Raw genomic sequence first — 21,349 nt, 5'->3', positions numbered from 1 at the left:
TAAATTAACTTTTAACTTTTATCTTTTTGTTATTGGTACATATTAACTTAACTTAACCGAGTTAAAAAAATCATTAACTTGCCCAGCATTGCATTTTTCGATGTATTTTCATTTTAAGATGTGACCGAATGCATTCTATTGTCTGTGTGTTGGCTCCTGTTAGCGGGTCGACAAAATTTTTAGAATGGTTTTCTGACAAGTGATAATAACCTTTGTTTTGTAAAACTTCATAGAGTTCCTATTCATCTGACATGATTATTGTTTCTGGGAGTATTACTTTTTAAATTATTGGAATAAGTGTAGCTCAATCTCGACGTTCAACAACAACAAAAAAAAAACGTTTTTCAAGAATACCATTATGTCGCCAACACATTCCAAAAACCCAAAAGTCCTTCTACTTGTTTGCCATAATTTCTATTCCTGTTATTAGGAGAAATATTTTCAGAATCAGAATCTGAGTTTGAACTACTGTCGTCCGTTAAATTTGCACCTTTATAATTTTATTACCCAGAAGAATCCTGCCTCTATTATATTTACTTTTTCCTCGTAGTAACCACTCGTCAATTTGAACACATTTATTTGCTAAATGCAATACGTTCAATACAGATATTTGTGTTATTTGATATTTGACTTCACAACAAATAATACTTATTTATATGTTATTAATCGTTATCACAACATAATGAATCCACTACGGCACTGCGGTACGTCTGATAATCATATATTAATAATATTGTTTAGTCTGGTTTAGATGACCAACTACACCTAGTGCTAATATAATACGATGGATCACCTGATACACCTAAAAAAAGGTAGTAGATCACCTGCTACACGAATGCCCACGAACCCATTCGCTCAAGTTCACCGTTAAGTACGTCGGTGGTATTGCCATTAATAATATCTGTAGTAATAAAATACTTAAAGCAATTGAAATATGCTTAGAAAATATAGGCCGATGAGTGACGGACCGTCTCAGCTCTGCAAAATTGTTTTTCGTATGCCATGAAGTATGATTAATCGTTGTATTCAAATTTAACACTCGACACTCGACACGTACAATGAGCAGAAAGCCGAGCATTTTTCCCGGGTTTTAAAAATAATTATTTGATATGAAATGGATATTACTATATTAGTAATAAAATAATATTATCTTTTAAAGAAATCAAAATCAAGATATATTACATATTATTATTATAATACAACATTATCAAATACGCTGTCGTAATCCTGTACAAATGGTAGAAAGAAAATATGAGTATTTGACTATAATAATAACATGGTCAAGCAGAAAAACTAGAATAAACTATAAATCAATAGTGATGCAGTGGGGTACATCCCAAAACTAAAAAGGAACCATAAACCAATAAAGTTTAGCTCATCTCAATAAAATACCTAATTTCAAACTGGAATTTCGATTGGTGTTAGGTGTACAATATAATATATAATAATTTTACATACCTATTTATTATCATCACAAAACATTGTTTGTCGTTCAAGCGGTTGATTTTTATTTACCGTGTTATGCTCACACGCATATTATTATCATACACGTATAGTACATATTATAAATCAACCATTTTTTATTGACCTCTGTGTGTAATGTGTTCCTTATTTTATCTTTACCCACCCGCAGTCGGCCGCGTGTTCGGTCTCACGAGCGTCGGCATGTAGTACGAAGGCGATCTCACTCTTCAACGTCTATTGTCACCTTATCTATCACCGACGGCGGTAAGTGCGGTAAGTACAGCCCTCTCGAACGATATAACGAAAGGAAAAAGGAACATCTGTTTCTCATTCGTATTCGCCTCGATTTTGTCACCACTTCTTCGCGTGCATCACTACCAGCCGCCGCGCCACGTGCTCGTCTTTCCTCGTAGTCTCGTAGGTACAAAATGTATAATAACAATAATATTATAAACCGTGCGCAATGTACCAGATAATGATTCCAATTTGATATCCACAGTGCAAGTATATTGTCTTTGATAATTGGCGGCCACTGTCTGATGAAAAGCGAAATCTAGTCGTGCATGTTTTTCGTTTGGAAATGGGTAGACACCTCAGATTGTGCGAAAAATTCCAATACCGAAACTGCGACTAGTAAGGACTAGTAATTTGAGTCATAGGTGGCATTTGATGGGTGGGTCACGAGGGGTAGTTAACCAACCCCCCACAGAAAAAAATGTTGAGGGGTAAACTTATCATTTTAAATGGGTCAGTAAATTGTGGTTAATTCCCCACCCCCCAAAAATTAGAACCAAGTGCCACCTATGATTTGAGTATAACTAAAATATAATTGAATATTACGTAATATTCTTTTCATTTTAAATTAGTTATAACATATTGTTTAAAGTTATAAATATACACTATTAAAAAATTAAATAATTGTTTTAAATATGTTTAGCAATAAAATATCTCCACTATTTCATTGGCAACATTTCGTCTCAGAATGTATGTCAAAATGTCATGTTTAATTTTTAGTTAATAGAATACTGCGTCAATTTGATACCTGCGCCGATAAACTGGAATAATTAATTGTATTATGGTGAGCTGTAGAGTAAAACATACAGTATTATCGGTATTTGTTTTTATTTCGGACGCAATTCGTGTGCAGCCGCCATAGTCTCCAGACATATAATATATATATATATATTACATAATATAATACACAATAATACACTTTTGCAATCGTACAGGTATAACAATTAAAACGGCAGTGGTTATTTACTAGTATCGCTCGACGGACAAATTGATTACGATCGTCGAGAATATAATATAGTGTGCACATCGATACCGCATTTATAATACAATCACGAACTCGTTGTACGATAATCAATATATCAACTGTACGAATAGACATTGTAGACGATATTAAACAGCATTGATATTGTGTTGTACACGTACGTACATTGTACATGCCTACATACTCAGATACAGCCGGTACAGGCCACAAGCGTTTGGACTAAAATATAGTGAGTTGATTATTGTATGTTATTATTGATTCTACATTACAATCATTGAATATTGTTTGCTGCGAGTACACGATTTAATAACAAATATTATTATATATTTATAGAAGTATGATATTGTTGAAACTTTTTCATTTTAGGACACAGGCATTTATCGCACTTCAGACGTACATTATACAGTATATACCTACAATATACACGCGTCACGTAAGAACCATAATAACTGCACGATATTATACGTATACTACTGCAGACACTACTCTCCCAATTATTGTGCAGCGTATAATATTCTATGCGAATGTAATATATATTATGATGAAATTGATATTGAAATATTTTAGTTTGATGGAAATCTAGACGCAGTATCTCTGATATGAAGCCAACAATTTTACTCGGAATTATATTTTCTTGTTTTTTACTCTTTCATAGTAGGTAGGTGTTGTATACTGTGGATAAATATGTATTTACATGTGTACATTATAATATTTATAACAAAGGACTTGGTGAAAACAGCCAAACGTGACAGAGAAACCTTTTCAAAAGACGCACTTAATTTAACAGGCTTCAGTACATCAAAAGGTCTTGCGTTTCCAATCAAATGTTCTGTTATGCGTAGGTGCCTATGCAGTTTATAATAATATATAGTTATTAGTTTTAGAAGTCACGTAGCAACCAAGTAATTTCGGGGGAAACATATTGAAATAGACTAGGTAACCGTGAACTTTGATTGGACCAACTATACATAATAGGTACATACAAATCACAATATACCTACTGCAGAAATGGTATATGAGTACCTTATTGTATTGTGCATGGACGCAGAATAAGCGCACATATAAGCGAAAACAGGAGTACACAACACGGGAATAACGTTCCAAGAATACGGAAAACTGTTTTGAAAGTTAAAGACGTTGCTCAACGATTGATATAATAATAGTTAATATAAGTCTTCACTACCTATACCTATACTAATATTGTTATGTAATAACTCATAACTACAGTAATTATTTATTGATGATTATTATGGAAAATTCACAAGGTTTGACACAAATTTGTCCTCAAGAATGTGACATTAGTTGTAATAATATAAGTATAATACATTTTTACGGAATTCAACCCTCCCCGACCCAGAAACCAGCACACACCCTTAAAATAATTAGTCTAGGAATGCCATTGTATAATAAATTTGAAAATAACAATATTACACCTTCAACGATTGTCTTTAGTTCTGATATTTGTTGGATACATAATATTACACATAATCATTTATATATATATAATATGTGTATGCTGCAGAAAGTCGTTTATGCAACAAAACCGTGTTAGCCCTAATACAGCTTTTACATTGGTAAATTCATAAGTCATTACTAGCAAACACACACGCAATAAAAACAATAATAATAATAATAATAATGGGAGAGCGATGTAATAATAATATAATATGAATCACTTTTGAGACTTTGGACGTCGTTCGCGGCATAACTACAATCAATGTTTTGTGTTTTTGTTATTCGTTGTGAATGCATCCGATTTTATTTTTCGTCCACTGATGTTGTAAACGCTTATTATATATAGTACACGTTGTTTTTATTTATTTCACGCGCACAGAGCCACAAACGCACAGTAAAGACGGTAACAATAGTAAAAAAACATTCACACGTATATATTATAAAGAAAAATTACAAAATAATAAATATTATCGAACTATGCCTATAGGTGTATACTGCGTATTTATATATTTATTTATTTATGTATATACTTATATTACATATATAAAATATGTATATTGAGTATAAATATAAATTATAATGTATAATAATATATATATTAAATATATAGTAAAATTGTACGTATCAAAAATATCAACGCTGCAAGCCTACATCCCTTTTGTGGTAGTGACTGGTGCATGGGAGTAGCGAGTACACAGGGTAAACTCAACTCACTCACTGTACGCTGAAACTTAAAGACTTGGGCAATTATTTGAATTCTGAGCGGAAATCAGTAATAAATTTGACTTTTACAATATTTACATAGAATAGATTTGTTAAGAAACAGCGGCGCAACTATAAAAAAGTTTCGGGAGGGGGGGACACCCCCTTGCCACTGTTAAGAAACAAGGAAAACAAACATTACAATGTTATTTTGTATCGTTAATTGTGTCCAACATACTCAATGTTTTTACTGTGTTCAAAAATATAAAAATTATTCTACTTCAAGCAAATCACGTGAAAACTACTATCATAATAGTTTTGGTTTTCCGTATATTATGATGATTTTACAAAATTCGTATTATATAGGAAAATTGACTAGCACAATCGTCAATCAGGGTGAGACACCCTGTGCCATTAGAACGTAAGACAAGTCTGGCGCTACTATAATGTGGCCCGTGGATAAACACGCGTATATTATACACCTATTATGTAATGTGTTATATTGTCGTATCCGCCGTACAACCGTATAATGTCAGAACACGTCAAATCCGATCGTATGCGGAAACCGTCTGCCCGTTTCACAAGATTCAGCCCATCGGCGCGCCACCACTGCCGATCCCGTGTAAATGGGGTAGGTATATAATATGGTATAATAATTGTGAAGTTTTCCACCCCGGTCGTCTTTGCAGAGTGCAGACGTCTCGTTTTCGAATAACCATACGTATTTCTATTATAATCCGTCTCGGAACGTAACTCAACGGTGCGTGATTAAATGTATGGATTTCGAGAGTAGACTATTCGTCGACCCGTTTTTCCGACGGTTTGTCTTCCGGTGCGTCTTAAACGGAATTATTATATTATATTTATGCTTTAAGCTATTCCATTACGCGTTTCATATGCGCTCGAATTTCTGAGTTTTCACTCAGATCAAAGTTCTGATCGTCTTGATCGTCTCAGAATATGAATTATGCGTTGTCTTGTGTATGGTATATTGTTGTCGAAAACAACCAAACGGATCAAAGTAGGATGTTATGAAAATGGCATAGTACATTGGTCGGTGAAAAACAATGCACAATAATAAGTCGTAGTTACAGTGTTTTGAAATCGGAACACGAAAACACATATTGTTTGTTAATATGTTTGGTTTACATAATATGTATTTCAAACAGTTGAATCCACTAAAATCATTTGTTAAAAATTAATAAAGAATAATAATTAATAGAATGTATTGAACTTTAACAAATGGATTACCCCATCGTCACCATCGCTAATAGAATTAGTTCTTAAAGCCACTGAAATAATCGCATTCAATTATATAGTTTTCCATTAAAATGCGATAGTGATGGCAGAATATATATATATATAATACATGCAATATGCATATATTGACAAAAGTTTTAACATTATTGTTGCAATGGTGCATAACGACGTCCAAATGTTTGAAAATAATATTTACAATAACAATTTAGAAAATTGTGGAGGCCTTCCATTTTGCACGGATAAACTTTATTATTTAATGTTTAAAAAATACCAATTATTAAACACATTGCCAAAATAACGCTTAAAATAACCTTGTGCCAAATACAATAACATTTTTTGTATACCAATGTATCTTGCTTTAGAAATATTTCCTCGTCTGAATTTTAGTTAAATTACTAAACTTTTTTGGTTCATTGGAATATAAATAAAAAAATTAAATGGATATTACAAATATGTAAAATTAAAATTAAAAATATCCAAGTTTAAATCGTATACGCTTATATAAAAATATATAACATATGAAATACATACTTGAGGTATGTTAAACCATATATTATATACAAAATATCTCCAGAGTTTTCATCAGAAATAAATAAAAAAAACAATATTTATAGAAATCTCAATGTTCGTAAAAAACAGACTCAGTCAATCAACAACGAATAATAATTTTGCATTTTTGTTAGGCACAATATCGCATAATATCTGCTGTTGTACACGTCATACACAACATACGCACATTTTACTGTAAAAGTACCAACTACTCAGCTGCTCTTACTCGGAATAATTAGAAAATAAAATATCGAAGATGACTCAATATATTATAATATAATATAATATATTTACAGCTATAAAACTAGTATTGGTAATTGCGTTAGGTAATAGTTAACCTAACCTAACCTAATGCAGTAGGTATGCATTGAACTATTGCGTTGTCATAAAAAACAAATTCAGAGCTGTATTATTTAAACGACATAACAACATTAAGTATCGAAATTTGTATTGACAATGCGCTTTGAGTGTACACATATTATTCATATTGATCGCATAATATTGTGATGGTGGTGTTATGCCAATTGCCAGCGTATGGTGTTGTTCTCGTATAACATATAGGCACTACAACATAAATAATATTATTCATTAGTTAATAAATAAATAAATGCAACACGTTTTACTTATCGTCAATTCGTCAATAATCGGAATCAGAACATATGAACGTATTATATTATATTATCATCTTACACAAATTTCGTAAATGTATGACGAGTTGTGTCGTATAACAAGACTAGTATATTACAAGGATTTACAGCAACGGAAAATATACCTAAACATGCCACATTGCTACAACCGTGAACCTGCACGCAATAACTGTATACCAAAACACAACGACAGCTAAAAGTATATAGCTATAATAATATAAACAGGTTGATTCGACGACCATACACCTCTTTTATTCTTGATAATGTGGTTATTCAAATCCGGATCACACAGGGATTTATTGGCTCACGAAAAACGTATATTTTTTTGTTTGTACATCGTTGCCATTGGTTACATAAAATTAAAATATAATATTTTTTAATTTTAGACCTGTATTTCATCTTTGGTCAAAACCGCCCGAATGACTGTGTTAGAACTATGTGTAGGGTGTAGCTTACATTTAATAGAATTTAAAACAGAGTATATCCACTGGCATTATTTAATTTGTCACTATAAACGAGTGCACTAGTGTAGGATCAGATATAATTAATAAAATAATAAATATATTAAAGGCCCAAAACGGATGACTCTTATATTATGTAAATCCACAGTTTTCGACCAATTTTCCTAAAATGATAGAAGTCCCGAGTACCTACATCTCCAAAAAAAAATCATATTACTGACGTAATATGTATCAGTTCTTCTAAGTTTCCTTGGGTGCACCACTAGGAAGTGAACTTTGGCTTAGGTATATACAGCCATTTTTATCCATTTTAAGTTTGGCCGAGTGTACTAATTTTTATAATACCTATGTTCTATATATATATTTAGTATCTATAATACGATTTTACATTTTTTTTTAATTAAAAACTTGTGCAACTATTACTACTTGTCTATTATGGCACTATTTCGTAGGCATCAGCTTACTACTCGCACTTATTGACCGTAAATGAGTCGTAGTCATTTCAGTGTTATCGAAGTAATAAAATAAAATGGGATTTTATCTCCACAGTCGTTGTTGTAAAACTTACGTATGTAATATTACATTTGATTTGTACTATAATAGTCGAACGTCATATAATATGTTTCTTAAGAGATTGTCATCGTACTATTTGTTTTCTTTCTCTGATCCACGTGCAACATACCAAATTTACGTTCATCAGAACCAACCCTATGTTGTTACTTTGAATATTAGAGTAACCTATTATAAAACTTTATATTAAGAACATTACCTGTGTCGCTACGTTGGCTTTTTTACGATATTTTAATTTTTATGCAATTTATAAGCATTTTTAAATAATTGTAATAATTTACACGATCATAGTTATAACTTACATACAAATTAAAATATCATAAAATAGCCAACGTAGCGACACAGGTTATGTTCTTAACTTAAAGTTTGATAATAGGTGAATTCGCTCTAATACTAAAAGTAACAACATGGCTTATGTTACATAGGGTTGGTTCTGCTGAACGTAAATTTGGTCTGTTGCGTGTGGGTCGCAGAGAGAAAACAAATAGTGAGCCGACATCCTCTTAAAAGTTTTGGCTGCGGATCGAGGCCGCAATCGGACAATTCAATAAAGTTTTTCGATAAGACTGCGGACGTACAAGGGTTATGAAAATGGTAAAAATTAAAAACTGGACGCACTCGGGACATCCCCAAAACTTTTGTCAACAGCTGATTCAGCAAGGTCCGCAGTGTAATTGACTAATTTTTACTTTTCAACACATTAAAGTTGAATTTACCTAAGTCGACTCACGTAAACGCTATAATTTTTTTATTTATACATATTGTTGCCATTGGTTACAGAAAATAAAATAGTTATTATGATTGGATATAATTTTAGATAGGTAATTAATATATTTTGACCAAGACAACCCAAATAACTGTGTTCAAAATCTGTTAAGTTTACATTTAATATTTTAATGGAGTTTAAGAAGAGATAAATCCACAGGTATTTAATTTTTCATGGGTAATGCCGTACAGGATCAGACAGTAGATTGTAATATAATAAGATACAATTTAATCTAAATGTAGTATTCAGTCTAGTGATAATTATCATACTCAGATAATTTTTACAAACACAAAATACTACTATAAAATATTAATTGTATAGTATAGTATAATTTTCAATCACAGACTTCAGCATATACTATATAGCCTTAAAAATATAATGTTGGACTATAATCTTTAGTACACAGAGTTTGATAACTTAGAAACTAATCGTTTTAATTTAAAGTTATATACCTATAAATTATAATCAACATTAAAAAAATAATTATCTGCTTAACAATTTACAGTGAAAAGTGAGTTTTCATTTCTAAATAAAAATTTTACATCGATACATGACAATCCTTAAATGACATAAAAATCTATAAAAATTTCAATAAATTCATTATTAATAAGGAATCGCCATGCATATTACATAATATACCCATCCGACATAGGTATATTGCCGGTGGTGTCGATTTGTTTCGTTTCGCATAACACCAAAAATATTCAAATTGAATGGATCAGCGATCGCCAAAACGACAGAATTGTGCCTAAATTTAGAGTTACTATCAAGGCATAAACAGATAATAATATTATACATAATAACGGTATCGGACTCGCGTAAAATATGCGCGAAATACCGCTCGTAACCACTCTAATACGTCGTATTAAATTATATTGTTAAATTATTATTGCTATATGCCTGGCGCAAGCGGAGTATAATAGCCCCCCGGCCATGGAGTTAGAGAAGGGTATAATAATGGGTATTATAATGTCGGTTTAAATTTGATCGCGCCCGAATGGAGAGATGAATAATATCAAAAAGCCACATCGACGAAATCAGCGCACGAGAAAAACGTAAAAAAATGTCAGTGAGACCGAATAATAGTCCAAGCGATCGGAATACATGAATTATATAGTATTATTATATTATACGTGCGATTTTATTAGGTCTGATTAAAGGCAACCATTCTTAATACCAAAATCCGTCGCCGATTATTAATGTACGGTGAAAATTTGCACCGTCGTAACAAATTTGCCTAATGGTATATAATGACGAATTTTACATAATATACGTACCACGCCGACGGAATCAAATCTCTGCTAAAATATGTATCGTTTCGCATTTGCAGTACAGTATATAATATGCGGGGTCGTATGCAACGAATCGGAGATTAACCTTACTTATTCAGCCCGATTCAGGGGGAATGGTGGGGCGGGGTGGAGCGTATAGTTTCAGTTATAAATGGTTTTTAATAATAATATTCGAAAAACCGACCGACGAGACGCACAACAGACATTTCAGCGCGAGTTTCCTTTTTTACTTCGCGTGCGTTTTTACGATCGTAGAATAACGGTTACCTCGTGGTTACATTACTACAATATTATATAAAGTATTAAAATATATAGTTAAAACATCGACGGACGACGTCCGGCCGGCTGTTGTTACGGAAAAAATTTCACCACCGACGACGAGTGGCGATCGAATTACCCGGACCACACGCCCCCTACTTAGTGCAGTTTTTATTTTAATTATACTTTTTTGCCGCAAATTTATATCTATTGTAGGTGTACCTACGAACTACCTATATGTCCTATGATATCACGTGAGTATACACCGAGAAATGCGACTGCAACGATGACGGCGGCAGCGGCAGTGGCTGGGCAGCTCTCATAATCAAACGATTTTTCAGGATGATTAAAACCAAATTCTCACACATGCAATGGTATTATATCGTCACGCCATGGTATTTTTGTATATTTGTGCATGTTTACGCCACTGCTGCACCGGGAAAATGATTTTCATTGTCTTCTGTCACGTCGTATAGCACGATATTAAATGTTCAAAGTCATCCAAAGTTATGCATATTGGCGAAGCGAAGATTTTTAAAAACGTCGCGTGCGACCAAAACACGAAAATACCAATATTTTATTACGTAGTCACGTCTTCTAAATATATAACGCGACTAATTATAAATGCGAATAGTTGTTATTATCAATTTGTTCATGAAGACCATCATTATTTCCAATAAAAGATAGGTAATAATTTTTTTATACACACACAACTGCAGCATATAACTGAACCAACAACATGTTATTATATTTTACTGCTTGTATTTTGATATGATTATTTTTCAGTAAAAATAATTAGCGTATTAAATTACAATACTAGGAATGTTCAACTATACGCAGTGTAGAGTTTATTCTAAAAATAAATATATGAACAGCGTATGGAATTATGTATTTATACCCATCATATTATCTTATAGGTATCACTTATCAGCCTACTTTTTTTTATAAAAGGATCACTTATAAATTATAGCACATTACCCATTAGTACATTACCTACCAGCTACCACCATTTAAGTATTCAAGACGGCCGCGGCATGTCTATTTACAATACTTAGGTAGGTACTTAATGCTAATTACATGTATTTATATGTTCAAAAGCTATTGACGGAATTTATTTATTAAGTTAACAATATTTTTAAGGCCTCAATGCAACAAAATATTGCCAACATAGACATACATTGGGGATGAACAACTAGGTGGTGCTAAAATTGTAAAAATTAAAAAAATTTAACTTTCCATATTTATAGAAATTACATGAAATATAAATTATAAAACAAAAGTATACGGCTTTCAAATTCCCCACTTCAATTTAAATTTGTGATCAATGAAATATTTAACTTTGAAAAAACACTTTTGATTTTAAAACGCAACCATTGAGTACTTTATATTATGAACGCTTATGATTGTCAAAAACATTTTTAGAAATGTAGGAACCTATGTGGCTCTATATCTATAAAATAGATTGCTCGGATAGAGCTGAAAACGAATATTAAAATATACAAATATTAATAAATGTAATTAAATATAATGAATTTTAAGGTTTAAATTTTCTAAATTATATTGATTAATTATAAGTGAAAAATGTTTTTAATAATTTAACTATTTCAACTGCACTATGTATTTTATCATAATGCTTTGATTTAAAAAGTAATTGCTTAATCGACTCAATTGGTCGGGAGTCTATGACATTCACGCTACAAAACAAATATTCTTATTTATTATAGTTTTTAAAATGCAAAAAGCTTTATGCGAACTTCTCATTCATTGAATATAATATGCAATTATCAAATATCAATTTGTTTTTTTACTGTAATGAAAGAAAAACATTTTATAAGTACAAACGTAATATTTAATCATTGTATGTGTGGCAATATGATAGTTAATTATGCTATTAAAAACGAACGATTCAAATTCAATTCAGAAATTTTAACTTGAGTTTATGTGTAATCAATTTCTTCAAATCGATAATAATATACAAAGACTAAAATAGGAATTTATCGCAAAATTAATATTAACCTTTCAACAAAAATAACCAAGTAGGTACACGTGTGGTTATTAAAATAATTAATTTTTAATTACCACAAGTATTTTTTAAATGCAAACTAATACTGTGTAATTGTACAGTCGAGCAGGTAGTTAACCGAACTTTCCAAATTTTGTGTGTCATAAACTATATAGAAAATGTAAAATTTATTCCTTTGTATACAACTATACAAGTAATAAAATATGTCTGTAAAAATGTATAATCACTCCTGCATTGAAACGCTTAAATTATTTTGTCTAAATTCGTTGAAACTATTTTGCCCCATCAATCGAGAGGTCAAATAACATATTATTACTATCATTAGCTATAAAAATAACATCTGGTATTATTCATTACTCATTACTCATTAGACTTGTACTGGCATCGTGAAAAAAAAATAATGCCAATATTAAATTATTTTTCTGAAATACTTCGTATAACATACCTGCAGATGCCCGCGCAGATGTGACACTGAATTTTTTTCCTAACATTGGACGGAGGAGACATGAATTTCGCGTAATATTCCCAACGTTTCCTGCAGAAGGTCATATTATCTAATTTACGATCTCTAGTTACTCGACACATACTATGGGCATTGGGCACGTATATCTAAACGTAATTTCTGTTGATGGGTATATATTTGCGTGTCGAAGAAACACATAATATGCAAAATTGTGTGCACATTTCGACATTTATTATTACTATTTGAGGTCAATAAATATTGTTGTCTGTCGGTACTAAAAGTGAAAGTACACAAAATTTTTACCCCACTATGTCTCGGACTGTGATTAGTCCGCAGCGAGTAAAAAAAAATTTTAAATCTAGAAAGTATAAAAATGATTATTGTAAAATATGTCCCACGCCGACTGCAGTGAGTCATAATATCGTACATAATAAATTTAATAATATTGTGCAGGAAATATTATTATATAATATGTATTATAGGTATGTACTAGGTAGAGACATACAATAATAACATAATATTTTTATTGAACATTGTCTCTAAATTTAAAGAAAGAGAAATTAATGCGATGATAATATTTAATAATAAACTATAATAACTATAATTATTATAATAACAAAAATAATATATTATAATAATTAACGAGCATTCGCGAACCGCGGCAGTTCTTATCGATAAACAATTAATCGAGCAGCGCGTGTCACAGTTGCAAGCGTGGGTCACATTTGCATTCATCATAACTCGGTCAATATTATGCATAATAATATAACATCATAATATATCGAATTATGCAGTTATAATATTATATGCATTATGCACATAATTGTCATATTTTTTGTCTTTTTGGTTTTTCGAATGAAAGACGTGTTTTTTATTACCGATAGCCGATAGGATTCCAGGAAAATCAAAAATTAAAATTTCACCCCCTCCCCCCGCAAAAAAAAAAAATATTTTCGGATTTTACTCCATTTGGGACTGGACGAACAATTAATGTTCTGTGAATATACCATCATTATTATTTATTTTTATTAATTTGATGTAAATATATAGATGGCATTAAAAATACAAACACTTGAAAAATTTAAAAAAAAACCTATTGCTATTCTAAGTGATTTCCAACTATGACATAAATGCACAAATGGTAATATTTATTGATAAAACAACAGGCAAAACAAAACAAATTGTTATTTGTTAAAAATAAATTTAATTCTGTATGCGATGACTTGGAAGTTAAAATATATTTATTTTTTTGAAACATATAAGTACTGGACTTAGTTCAGTTATGAATATAGGTAATACAAATAATATTTTTAATTTTGATTTTAGTAATACAACACGACACAATTTTTTAATTTTTATATGTAACTGTGTATGTTTTAATATTTTCAGGAGGGAAATTATGACCTAATAGCAAGAAGGCAAATGTCCGCTAGTGGTAATGGGGAAATGTCTGGGCGGGATTTCCTATTGTCCGCGTACATAATGTAAATGTTAAATACACTTTTCAGTGTGCTAAACATAATATGTGATAATTGATAAGCAGCTTAGCGGCCATAACAATACAGAGGTTAGTCCTACCTTAGTCAAAACGCACATGTGATCATTAGGTATATCGTGGTTATAATATTATGTGGATCTCGGGTCAATATCTGTTAACCACCGCCCGCCGAAGTCGACCTCAATAAATAAATAGCATAACGAATATTAGCCCCCCATAAAAGACTTATCTGTGAGAACTACACTCCCCTTCTACTCCTCCGTAGAAGCGAGGCACCCACTAGAAAAGCTTAAAACAGTCTCGAGGTTTGCTCGTTTATCCGCGATGGTAGACATAATAATAATTAATAACTGTAAGACCCCGCTCAGGGTCTATATTGTCTTAAGTGTGTGTTTGTAATGTTTGTATACATACGCGCGAGACGATTGCGTTCGACGGGCTTTTCTAGAAGAATTAAAAGTCCGCGGTTTTCTTGGAAGGGGCTCTTATAGGACGATGGGCGACTTAGGTGGAAAAGTTTCATCTTTTGTTATCAACCCTCCTCAAGCCCCCTCTTTATTCAACCCTTCCGCACAACCAAAAGCTTAAACACGTGTCCCTCTCTAATGTTATCTTGCTCTTGTCAGCCATATTAAAAAGTATCTCAAATATTTCCTTTCTCTCGCTCACTCTCCTCTCTCTCTCTCTCTCTCTCTCTCTCTCTCTCTTTATATATAATACACACTAAGACTAAAATAATGTAAGTTCATATATACCGCTTATGAAACTATACACAACCTTTTATACAAACATAATGAATATAGTATTAAATACACTGCTGCAGCGAGAAAATACACACCGCAATAGTACCATTATTTCTACCGAGACGAGATCGTATTTCCTATAGGAATACATTTTTCACGATTTCACGCACAAACAACAATCGTACATTGTACATGTACTTATCTACTATAATAAACAATTGCAATGATAATATTATGTATTCATTGAAGTCTTTATAGTATCACACGCATCAAGGACTTATAATATTCCGATAATCGATCTATATACGCGTACATGCAGGTCATCGCAAGTTGCACCCTCTTCGCCATAATAAATACAATCCCGCGGAAAACTATATAACGTATAATAATAATAACGTATACTGCACGGTAACGAATATTTTTATATTTTTATTCTGAGTATGTATATTGTATATATTATTGAATTTAAAAATTAACACGAATGATTGTGACTGATTCCTATTGGCTATTAGTCACAAAATAATTTTCTAGTTTACATTTTTTTATTTATGGTATAAACAAAATACCAAAAAAAAAATAGGTAGGTTATTAAAAAAAAATATTTACTGATGCAAACGCGGTGACTTTTATCTGTATATAATACGTATGAGAAGTTATTTACATTTACATTTCAGAGACCACTCAAACAATTGTTTTAAAGCTATCAATATTCTGTACGGAGGAAAATTATTTAAAAATGTTAAAAGAAAATTAACTTTGGTAACCATATTATCTTGTTCCATGACGTTAATACATAATATATACATAAATACATCATATGTATTATAATTTATAGCTTAAAACAAATCACATTTTATCACATTTTTATGCATTGATGTGATTAATTCGAATTGTCTCATTAAAGTTTAAAGTACCTTTTGTAAGTGCCAAGTGGCATTTGTTTTGCGTTAATTTTTGTTATGGGTTTTCACCTCACTATATAATATGCGATCACAATTTTTGAAATAATATGATTTCAGCCCGTTTGTGACATTATAATATACATATTATAGCCATTTCGAACGACAACTATCGTATGGTTAATAAGTGCATTGTTACATTCAAGTGTCAAGCAGCACGCCGTTTAAAATAAATGTCTTATAGTATTAATTGACAATTGTTGTAAGTACTCACTTCTCTGGTGGCCGCCGTCGTGCTCCCAGCTGTAACAATAAAAAAATATTATAAGGATAAAAATGTAAAAACCATACAGGAAATAATACTCATTATAATTTAGGCATTATTTGTAAAATTTCACATCGTTATTTCATATCACTTATTAGTTATTTGTATTCAATAATGTACAATCGACAAACAATGCAGTGTGTAGTGTACCTACGTATCTACGAGTACTTGCAATTATCAAGAAATAGTATGTATTTCCTCTAATACAACAATATTATTTTTCTAGAGTATGAAAAAAACAATTGGAAAAAAATATTGACTTTCGGTTGCTACAAATATAATATTTGTACACTCTTATAATAATATTATATCGTTAACATTTTACGTATGCGCGGAAAACGACGTGCAAATCAGGACTGGGTCGGAGACGAGAGACGTGACTCGCGTGTGATAAAAATACTTATTAAAAAGAAGAATGATATTATGATATTATACATGTATTCATTTTATAGACAATGCGTTAACAATGATCGGCACACGTATAATCTTGTGGAAATAGTCTAGTGAGCACAATATATTATAAATACTATGGATAACGCTGTCTGGATAGATCTAAACTAGTGAGCGACGAGACAGAGCGAGAGAGACCCACACACACAAACACACACACACACATACATACACGCACAAACACACGTCATCGTTATCTAGCCGCGATATACTTTATAATGTGCAGTCGAGGGAAATAGTATTTCTATAATGTATATCATGTAGGACGTAAAATAGCGACGCAATGCGATTTCGCGTAAGGACGTCGGACAAGTGCCGATGATGGTAAAAATATAAGTGGCCACACCGGGAAATAATAAAAAAAGAAAAGAATTATATAAATTTTCAATTTTTATTACACGTCGGACTGTGTTGTATTAAGGGTTATCACTTACCGAGTAATATTCGCATAGGAAATATTATAATCTAAACACCTGCAGCAGGGACACGTTGTTGCGTCATCGGTTATATGCGAGTACATATTAATATAAAAATCATAAATAATAATTAAAAATCCAAGCCATCCAAGACAAGTTCGATTTTCCAACAACTTTGGATAAGTTTAAAGGCTCAATGGTTCACGAGGATTAGGCAAATACATAATGATACGGGAATACTAACTGTTCTTTAAGACTGGATTAAGCCCAATCTAAAAACTTCTACTTAAAATTCCAAACAAGGAGCTCGGTACTACAGACTTGCACCCAAAAAATTGACATCTACGACTCCTACTGCTTCAGGGCGTATCCATGTCGGCTATCGGAAGACTCAAACAACTCTCGCAACTTCAAATAATTATGAATACAATACCTATTATATTTTTTATTTTTTATTTCCTATATTTGTATGTATAAACTATAAACTAATTTATCTATCTTGTCATTACTCACTAAAATCAATAGTCTTTACTAACATAACACGTAACGAATAGTTAACAATATACAAAATATGTGAACAATTTAACAAACTTTTAATTATAATATGTCGAAACATCTTAAACGTTTTAAAAAAAAAATAAAATAAAAGAATCAATATAATGAGTGTATTTGGGACAGACGCTGAATCGAACGTTTGGCGGATAATAAGTCGTATACCTATTCGTACATATACGTAACATTAAACATACATAATATTAATAAATTGTTGTATAACATTTTATAGCATTTATATATATTTTTTTAATTTCCAACTGAAAAGAGATGCGGCAGCGTGTTTATCGCGTTATTTCTACACCAGTTATTATATTATTATTTAGCAATAGCAGACACACGTTCAAATGTCGGCGGTTACACAAAAGTTCACTAAAAAAGCGGTGGTAACGTCTGTTATCTGCTCCCTAAATTATGAACGGACGTTTTGTATTACAATATTGTACACATAATGATAATAAATGAAAAAAACAAAAACGCCGAAATACTATACGTAATAATGGTTAATAATATTGTGACGTTGGCAAATATATTTATTTGTTAAAAGTTGTTTCCCGAGAGACTTGTACGAATACTGAAAAAAAAAAACACATTTCGCTCGGAATATGACGTGTGTGTGTTTTATATATTATTCAAATTACGTGTGATACGCATACGATAAGCATAGACATTGTAATATAATTAATATGTTAACGGCCACCACTGCAGTAATTCATTTAAAAATATCAGCTGTAGGTACAATATAATACCGTCGTTTGCGAATAGTAAGTTATTATTAAAATCGTCGTTCGACACGTGCATAAATATTTAATTTTCGACGGAATCGATTCTTCGCCGGCGTCGTACATTAATAAGCATTACATGAATAATTCCTAAACGATTAAACGTACCCCAATTTAGTTTTTAGGGTGGTGTTTAGAAGTGAAAGTCGTCTATCCGACTAGTCAAATGTTTAAACTCTAAAGCCAAACAAAGTCGAAATACGACGGCGTTATTATTAATATAATATGAAATATTTAAAACCGGACTGACAATACGCTATATTACTGCTGCAGCTGCAATACCGGCCACGCGCCAATTTCGTATGAGCGTTAACGACAACAAATAATAAATGTTATACAAACATTTCATATAATATATATAGGTGGTATCGCCACACGACCGAATATAATATATGCCACACTGCGAGTTAATAAAACGATTCCGTTTAGTGGGTTGGCCTCGATTTTTTCCCCTGTGTTTTGACGGAAGTCCAAAAATACAATCGTGGGGCATCGACTGCTGCCACCGCGATCCAAGCCAAACTATGAGTCTTCCCCCTCATCACTCATCAGATGTAAACTAGGAAAAAACTGTAACGATTTTAACTATACAGACATGCAGTATAACTAAAGGTACTGCAGATTATAATGTTATGTGCCGATATAAATAAATGCGTCGAGTGAAATGTTGTAGGTACCTGGTACATAGAGCAGTATCGTGATAAATCCTCAGGCAACTGCAGTGCCGTAATTAGAGTTTGGTAAGAATTCGGGATATTGCCATATTTGATGTACATAATATATATGATATTATATAATATAATATGTGCATTATACACATTGTAGTATTGTACATTTTTCAAATAATTTTACTTAAAAAAAATTATGTTTTCCTGTACTCCCATAGTCCCATCGTTCTACATTAACTAGGAAAAAGTCCCGTCCATACGGCTATAATATTACCTCAACCACAAATGTTGTCATCTCACACATTTGAGTGTATTATATTTATTTTATATATTATTATTATGTAACAACCCGCTACACGCGTGCGCAAACTCGCTCGGTAGTAACACCACAGCAAGACCAAAATGCTACCCATACACACAACCAACGGGGTCATCGCCGGGTGCGACGACGACGACGGCAGGTGCAGGCCTCGAGGTCCAACACACAATACCAGAGCGTTAATAGTTCCGCTATACTTTAAACATATATACGACGAAATACACGTGTTTTCCTATACGTACGATAATGGTAATAATAATAATAATACGACACGAATTCACAATATACCTATATATACCTAGGTACAGCGTACGATTCGTGCTCAACGCGTTTGTCTCGGGGGAGATTAATATAATCCCTCGCGCGTCACCAGCTGGGACCCTGGGCCGCCGCCGCCGCCGTTGTTTCGGTTAATGGATTGACACGCACCGAGCGCGCACACGCGTAAATTGTTGTACCTATACCTGGTTACCTATACCATCTATACCATCTATACGCGTTTCGTTTCGATTTATGTCTTCAATTTAACTCCGGTACGCACACGACATAATAATACGTGACAATATATTATGTGCATCGTTATAATATTATGTATTATTTTCGTGCCGGATCTCCGAAATATTCAAAAAATAATATTATAATATAGCGGTTGCCAGTCTATATTATAATAAAAATATATAGGTATGCCACTCCACTAACGCCGTTTAGTTATAACACGGTTCTGTGATGAATATTATAACGGTAACATATTATTATGTTTTTTAACCGATTCCGTCGTATTAATTGATTTTCGTCGTACAAATAGTACAAGTTTAATAATTTCGTACTGTTTTCAGACACTTTGGCGTTTAAAGAGGTTTGCGTCACAAACACGTTACCCTACCAGTAACGAGCAGAAGAAGGCGATGATGAAGTACACAACACAGGCCACAGCCACACGGGTGACATAATAAGGACATAATATAAAACTGTTATGCAATTTGCTTACTAATAATAAACAAGCGCCTAAATAACCAATGAATTTAATTTTTCGTAGAGATGCACGATCGAACGAGGGATGTTATTGCCCGCCCAGCTACGAGCTACCCTTAGAGTTTGTATAACATCGTTATGTATCTATAGTCGTTGAAATAATGAAATACGAGATAAGTCGTCGGTCTCAGACCACCGCACAATTCATAAAATATTCACACACTACAGCTAGACATAAATACAGTTTCGTAAACACACTTGAAGCCTAAATATGCATACATCATCAGGTTTTTGCAGTTTCTTCAATAACTGAAATTCGGTCGGTTGAACTGCGAGAGTATAGTATGCGATAATTTTCGAGTCCGTACATAGAAATGTTTGAGTTAGCGACAGACAATATCTTAGTCACTTTAATCAGTTCAATCACAATGCGACACCAATTATACACCATATTATATTAATATGTTAGCAGGTATTTCAAATCGTAATATTTGTAACGTACGTACGATGTATTTGATGGTTTTGCGTAACAATAACAT

At 32.2% G+C, this 21,349-nt stretch overlaps 1 protein-coding gene across 1 annotated transcript in view; it reads right to left on the bottom strand.

Annotated features, from left to right (window-relative positions):
* Positions 1-21,349, bottom strand: part of LOC132940214 (3-phosphoinositide-dependent protein kinase 1) — a 162,244-nt gene that overhangs the window by 62,698 nt on the left and 78,197 nt on the right. Inside the window, exon 3 of the mRNA XM_061007689.1 lies at positions 16,601-16,629. The gene's annotated coding sequence lies outside the window, so the exon portion shown is untranslated. The remainder of the gene's footprint in view (positions 1-16,600; positions 16,630-21,349) is intronic.

Source organism: Metopolophium dirhodum, chromosome 3 (assembly GCF_019925205.1).
Source record: "Metopolophium dirhodum isolate CAU chromosome 3, ASM1992520v1, whole genome shotgun sequence".
NCBI lineage: Eukaryota > Metazoa > Arthropoda > Insecta > Hemiptera > Aphididae > Metopolophium > Metopolophium dirhodum.
Note: the sequence above shows the minus strand (reverse complement) of the source record. Positions and strands in the feature narration are given on the sequence as shown.